Below are 7,792 nucleotides of genomic sequence, written 5' to 3'. Positions count from 1 at the left end.
CCCAATACCTCGGCAGACCCTCCTGCCCCTGTGAGCCGTCCGCCACAGAGGCCACCCAGCGCAGCTGTTGCACCCAGGCCTGCAGCGCCTGGAGAGGTCACCTGTCACTACTGCCGCCAGCCCGGACACATGAAATTCGACTGTCCGGAGCGGAGACAGACACCACCAGCACCTGGATCATCTGCATCACCTGCACCTCACCCACAGCAGAGGCAACCCGCCAGCGAACCACAGCCTGGATCATCAGATTTTGTCCTGTTTGCACGCGGACAGGAAATCCGCGACCGAACCGACCAGCAGCAACTTGTTAGAGTGAACGGCAAAGTTGTCACCGGATTTCGAGACACCGGAGCTGACATCACGTTAGTTCACTCACATCTTGTGCCAAAGGAGAGCATCAGCTCCAGCCGATCCCTTGCCCTTACTGGAGTAGAGGGCACCCTTTTCCACATAGCCCACGCAAGAGTGAAGCTGGATTGGGGAGTGGGAGGGGTCCACGAAAGGGTTGTTGGGGTTATGAAGGATCTCCCAGTCCCTGTGTTGCTGGGGACTGATTTGGGCAAGCTTGTGTCCTACTATGAACCTGCCACGACCGCCTTGTCGCTCACGGAAGGAGACGGACTCTCCACCCACCACCAGGTACTTTATACACTTGGGGGAGCACCAGGGGGAGGTGGGTTGAATGTGCCCAGTTCAAGGGTACCAGGTTCAATAGTGCCTGCTTCAAAGGCACCTGAGTTTGATGTACAGACTGTCTGTTGTGATGATGCTGTAACTGTACCTGAGTTTACTGTACAACCTGTCTGTAATGAAAAAATGTCTATACCTGTCAATGTCATTACTGCATGCAATGATGATTTGAGTAATGTCCGTCTGTGCCATTCTGACAGTGTACCGGTGCTAGCAGTACCGCGCAGCTGCACTGCTCAGAACCCGAGCTCAGGACAGGTGGAGGGGGTTCCAGCCTCCTCCCCCTCCTCTGACCACAGGGATGCGACCTTTCAGCCGCTGGCCTCGTGTGACATGAGCCAGTTGGCTGAAACTGACAGCGCCGTATTCTAAGCCGCACTACAAAGTGACCCAAGCCTGAAGGTGCTCAGGCAGCAAGCCGCTGAGCCCCTCGCAGACGGGGCCGCTTTCAAGGTGTACTGGGAAGGTGGGAGACTGTACAGTGAGTCTGTACAGCCCCCTACAGGTAGATCCCACGCGAATACCAAATGGCTTGTGGTCCCGAGTGCGTTCAGGGGACATGTGCTGAAATCCGCACATGGTAATCCTCTGACAGGGCACTCAGGGGTCCGCAAGACACTTGCCAGTATTCTGAAACAGTTTTATTGGCCCCGGATGAACAGGGATGTAGCAAACTACTGCAGAGCATGTGCCGTCTGTCAGGAGCTGGGAAGGTCCAGGGATTCCCGCGGGGTTCCCTTAGGTCCACAGCCACTCAGCAGGGGAACCCTGCGTGGGCTGGCTGTTGACCTAACCAACCCACTGCCCGTTGTCAGCAGTCCCGGCAGACACCACGTCCGACTGCAGTGGCGCAAACGCCCTGTCCAGAACGGTCCATGTTGGGTCAACCCTGAGGGTAGCAGACCGCGACCGGTCCAGGGGAACCGAGCCACAGGCTCCAATAGGTTTTCCCGCCATACCGGCAACTCGAGGCCCGTCAGCCAGGTTAGCGGCGCCGCCAAACATCTTGCGGATGAGTGGCTAAGCCACGGACAAGGGGGAGGGCTGTCACGGACGATTGCGGGGACGCAGGCGCGTCCTGGACGCCCGTGAAGAAAAGAACGATCGCACTCGATTCCTGCATCAAGTGCGCCTCAGATCAATAGAACCAAGATTTGAAGTGTAGTATCCCTCTGCTTAAAACAGCTGGGGAATCTGTCTTAGCTGAGTGAAAGCCTGGGGGGAGGTGTTAATTAGCTTGGACATATTCCCTGTGGAAGGCCCAATTTCCCTTTTGGCTCTGGGAACCAGGTGACACTTAGCTGATCTCATGGAGATGTTAATTAACCAAAGGATGCCTAGGTGCAGCCAAGCAGGCTACGAATCCACGGGAGGTCTTGACACTCTGTTCTCTGCTAAAGATCAAAGGAAAGTCAGCTGTTAGCAGCTAGAACATCCTGAATAAACCTGAGTCTCATCCTGGCATAATCCATAACTTCCCAGATCTGTAATATTTCTGGGGTTCCTGAGATGGCAGCTTCACCAAACGTGGGGGAAGTGTAGCATGAGCCCCGGTGCTGGTTCTGAGGAAGTTTCAGAACCTTCGGAGGTAAGGACTGCCAGCTAGGCAGTTTCAAAGTGCCCTGATGATACCACAGGGGTCCCACCCCTCATGTCTGGTATCAGGGCGCTGGGTAAATCGAGACAGACCTGAAAATGTTAATAAATCTGCCCTGACCTGTACGGTTCTGTGAGATAGAGCCCATATATGGGTAGATATGATTTCTAGCCCCAGTACAAGGGGAGGGCTCATCTCATCTTTGAAGGGGGTGTATGGCTCCCCGCCCTCACTCCCTCCTACTGAAGCAGGGGCATAAGAATGGCTGAGGACCCAAACTCAGTGTCCTCCACACTGAACCATCTTGCACTCATCAGATGCCAGCTTGAGGATATGCTGGCATCCACCTGGTCTGAACTCTGAACTCTGGACTTTGAAACCAAGAACTTTATGATTCTTCCCACAATAAGGACATCTTTCCAGGAACTAAGTATTTTTCTCCCTTCTTTTATTTTTCATACTGGCTATTACTGTTTTAATAATTGTTGATTTTCATAATTGTCTGTATATATTAATTATTTATATTGCGTGAATAAACGACTTTCTCCAAGTCATTCACTGTTTCGCTACCCTGCTTATCAGCACACACAGAAATGATCCCGGGTCTCTGAAGATACGCTACTGTTTGTTTGTTGTTGGCTAGACAGAATATCGTGTGTTTAACCGTTTTATTCGCAGGATTAGTCAGTCAGTTAGTGGGCCCCACGGTCCCATAGTAACCGCGGTGGTGGCAGTTTACTCTGAACCAGTAGGTGACGTTGTAATTACCCGTGTCTCACAGGCTCCCTTCTGAGTTGTCTGCGGCTAATTCTTAACGGTTCCTGCGCATTGACTGCGACCAGAGTTCGCACGATCTGTGCGCTGGCACCGTTTAGAAGGCTAAGTGCGGTCAGCCACAAGGGCTCCTGTGACACCCCTCCTGCCCAACTTGCTCTGGGATTTGGGTTTCAAAGTCCTCGGACTCGCCTTGCATTTCAGTGCGCGGTGCATTTCCCACAGTCAATGGTTGTGAATCCGGGCACAACATTTCTGGCTGTTCCATTGACCTTTGAAAGGTGGAAGTTTGTTGGGCTGGGAATAGCTCCTGCGAATACCCCATTGTGTCCTGAGGAAATTCTTCGGACTGGTTATTTGGCAGTTGTGTGCGTGGTGTCGCTGCCGCTGTTGTGTCAGCTTTGTGCCCACTGACTCCTTGTAACTGGCTGAGGACTCGGACCTCGTGCGTGATGTGCTGGTGCTGCTTAACCCACTGCTGGACGCTTGAGAGGTCATCCAATTAATTATCTGCTCTCCTCTCCCCCCTGCTGCGCTTATATTTCTTCTTATTGCTGGCACTTTTTTTTTTTTTTTTTGGCCATATTAGTTTATCGGGGTTATGTACTCATGTGGACCCATATACTCGTATGTGGGCGCATTCGTGCCCCGCTTTCCGGTTATTTACAATGGGAGCCGGATTTCCAGTCCAGTCTTATTTGTTGGTAACCCTTTGGGGTTCATGGATGGTTTGCATGTCGATTGGTGGCAGCCCCGGACGTGAAAGGGCTTACACTGATTGACATTTATATTCATTTTTATTTTTAGTTTTTCATATGATTATGCCAATTTGTCTATTTTTGGATATGTTTGTATGCTAATATAATACATGATATGCAATTCTGTAGGGGGTCTGCATTTGGGTGTTGTGGTTCGTCTCTTCCCGCCCCCTCCCCTCGGGTCCTCGCCATGCACATTGGTCACAAAGAGCATCCCCGTTTGTTGCGGGCGCACATCCGGGTCTTGCTATGTTGGAGCGCTCTTGCGCTCCAGTGACACACTGCGCACGCGCCCGCCGTAGCTTGGACGGGCGTGCGCGATGACGCGGTGGTGGTTGGCGTGAGCGGGAGGCGGACATTACAACGCTTAAAAGACGCATGGATGGCGTCTTCAGGCATTTCTCTGCTGTCTCGCCTTTGAAAAGGCCGCTAGTGCGGCGAAACATGTCAGGCACCACTGACAGCTACCTCACCATGCTGGGCATGCCATAAGAATCTCCACTGGACCTTATCCTCTCATTTATCCACACGGCAGCAGTACTTAAGGACTGGTAACTATGCGATCTTGATGGCTTTGCTTTGCATTTGTACTGCTTGGACCTGCTTTGCATAAGTTGCATGGCCAGAATTTTCCTGCATGGACCGGTCATGTATGGCTTTGCTTTGCCTTGCTACATTCATATCATTGCTACTCACCTATCTATGCCTGTCCCTGCGAGTCGGGGACTCACAGCCCATATCAGCATTTGGAGGATTTGATCACCTGTCCCTCCTGGCCATATGAAAGATGCTGTTGGCAATAGATGATTACAATAAGGATCTCTGCTTCATTTTCCTGCATGGTATGATGAACTGACACTACATTTCATTTGGCAATACATGATTGGAGACTTTGGATCCATGTTTGATATCAGATCACCAGCTGCTTATTTATGATTACCACAGGCCCTGTGACTTCATGCTCATTTTTTGCCAATGCATCAACCCATACATGTTGCATGAATTTGCTGTTTAGCCATCACATTGAACTGCCTTTAAGCATTTAAAGAGGTTTTTGGGGGACTGCAGCCCCGTATCGATTCAGTGGTATACATGCCCAGCTGAGTGGAGGTTTAACATTTTAGAATTGTTTAGGGGGGTTTATGTATTATTGTACAGTCTTTATGTGTGTTTTTTCTACTATTTTACAATAAAGCTTATATTTAATAATTTTTCATGCACCCAAGAGCCAATTCTCTTCTTTATGGTTTCATTATCAATTAATTATCTGGTCCTGTTCTTTTGGATTTGTGAGGGTTGATTTCCTGGACAACATGGGCGGTATTGAGTGGGTTTTCTTCGGTGCTCCACTGTGGCCTGTACGTGAACCGTCAGGGGCCGGGGGAACACCTCTTCCCTTGCCCCTCCCTCTTTCACAGGATTTCTTCTTCATTTCACTTATCCTTAAAGTACACACTAACTGGCAGCAGTACAGTGGCAGTACAGAAATGCTATTCAGTGGCGGGTGAGCGGTGTACTACTGTTCCCAGTAGAGACACAGAGTGGCAGTAAACACAATGCTATACAGTGGTGGGTGAGCGGTGTACTACTATTCCCAGCAGCGACACAGAGCACAATGCTATACAGTGGTGGGTGAGCGGTGTACTACTGTTCCCAGCAGAGACACAGAGTGGCAGTAAACACAATGCTATATAGTGTGGGTGAGCGGTGTACTACTATTCCCAGCAGCGACACAGAGCACAATGCTATACAGGGTGAGCAGTGTACTACTGTTCCCAGCAGAGACACAGAGTGGCAGTAAACACAATGCTATATAGTGTGGGTGAGCGGTGTACTACTATTCCCAGCAGCGACACAGAGCACAATGCTATACTGGGTGAGCGGTGTACTACTGTTCCCAGCAGAGACACAGAGTGGCAGTAAACACAATGCTATATAGTGTGGGTGAGCGGTGTACTACTATTCCCAGCAGCGACACAGAGCACAATGCTATACAGGGTGAGCGGTGTACTACTGTTCCCAGCAGACACACAGAGTGGCAGTAAACACAATGCTATATAGTGTGGGTGAGCGGTGTACTACTATTCCCAGCAGCGACACAGAGCACAATGCTATACTGGGTGAGCGGTGTACTACTGTTCCCAGCAGAGACACAGAGTGGCAGTAAACACAATGCTATATAGTGTGGGTGAGCGGTGTACTACTATTCCCAGCAGCGACACAGAGCACAATGCTATACAGGGTGAGCGGTGTACTACTGTTCCCAGCAGAGACACAGAGTGGCAGTAAACACAATGCTATATAGTGTGGGTGAGCGGTGTACTACTATTCCCAGCAGCGACACAGAGCACAATGCTATACAGGGTGAGCGGTGTACTACTGTTCCCAGCAGACACACAGAGTGGCAGTAAACACAATGCTATATAGTGTGGGTGAGCGGTGTACTACTATTCCCAGCAGCGACACAGAGCACAATGCTATACAGGGTGAGCGGTGTACTACTGTTCCCAGCAGACACACAGAGTGGCAGTAAACACAATGCTATATAGTGTGGGTGAGCGGTGTACTACTGTTCCCAGCAGTGACACAATGACTGGGGGGACCCTGGCTAGCCTGGCTGGAGAGAGAACTACCCTGCCTGCCTACCCAAAGCTAAACCCACAGACAAATGGCGGAGAAATGACGTGGATCGGGTATTTATTTACCCGAACCACGTGACCCGTTCGGCCAATCAGAGCACGTTCGGGTCCGAACCACGTGACCCGTTCGGCCAATCACAGCGCTAGCCGAACGTTCGGGTAACGTTCGGCCATGCGCTTTTAGTTCGGCCATATGGCCGAACGGTTTGGCCGAACACCATCGGGTGTTCGGCCGAACTCGAACATCACCCGAACAGGGTGATGTTCTGCAGAACCCGAACAGTGGCGAACACTGTTCGCCCAACACTACCAGCAAGGCAGCAATGCCTACTGAAGTGGGCAACACCTCAGAAGGACTTGGGGGGCAGGAGACATCTCCTACAAGTTCTGCACCCTTTGGGAGGAACTCGGAGGTCTCCAGGACATCAGGCAAGACCTCAGGAACATCATTTTTCAAGTTTTCGGAGAAGGATTCTGAACTATCCATGTTACAGGGCAAAACTGGAACTTTATTTTGTGAACAGGGCAGATGTCCCAGGGAAGGTTCCACCATAAACTGAGACTGAATTTCACCATCATGAGCGGAACGTACAGGAATATTCACTGGAACACACACTGACTCCCTAACTTTAATCTCACTGCACCCAGAATTCTGCGTAGCAGTCAAACTAGCTTGCAACTCCAAAACTGCAGAAAAACAGGTGAGTATAGTAGCAATACCTAGACGAGCCTCTAGGGACACTGCAAGAGACTCTAAACAAGGCCATATTAACTCATCCAGAGTACAGGGTGCAGAATCAGCATTTTCCTCAGAACAAGAAAGGGACTCACAAATGTCAGTGCGAGTGGAGATCATGTTTTCATTCATGGTGCCGGGCAGATTTAGAGAAAGCTTCTCTGGGCAAAGCAAAGAAGCTTCAGCATCAGATTCGCAAAACCGAAGCGCTGTCTCACTCTTAGATTCGGCTAACAATGTCAAATCCGAGGAGTCAGAAAGCAAAACTTGCGAATCAAAAATCGCTTGTGATACTGACGCTTCCATAGCGCAAACCTCCGCGATCTGTGGGGCAGACTGTAAGGCGTTCAGGACCGAAACACTGGAGCAACTGTTACCAGGCAATGGGCCCTTACAGGTGTGAACAGGGTGACACAAAGACGTATTTGCAGTAGAAATAGCGACAACATCAGGAAAAGCTTTATTAGACATATTAATTTTACTTTTGATGCTACATAATTTAGAAATTTTCCCCATAGCAGGGTCACAGATGGAAGATCTTAAAGATCTGTTTCTAAATGGCAAGGGATCCCACACATCCTTGAGAAAACTGGCACAT

This window comes from Hyperolius riggenbachi, chromosome 4 (genome assembly GCF_040937935.1).
Source record: "Hyperolius riggenbachi isolate aHypRig1 chromosome 4, aHypRig1.pri, whole genome shotgun sequence".
NCBI classification, from domain to species: Eukaryota; Metazoa; Chordata; class Amphibia; order Anura; family Hyperoliidae; genus Hyperolius; species Hyperolius riggenbachi.
Note: the sequence above shows the minus strand (reverse complement) of the source record.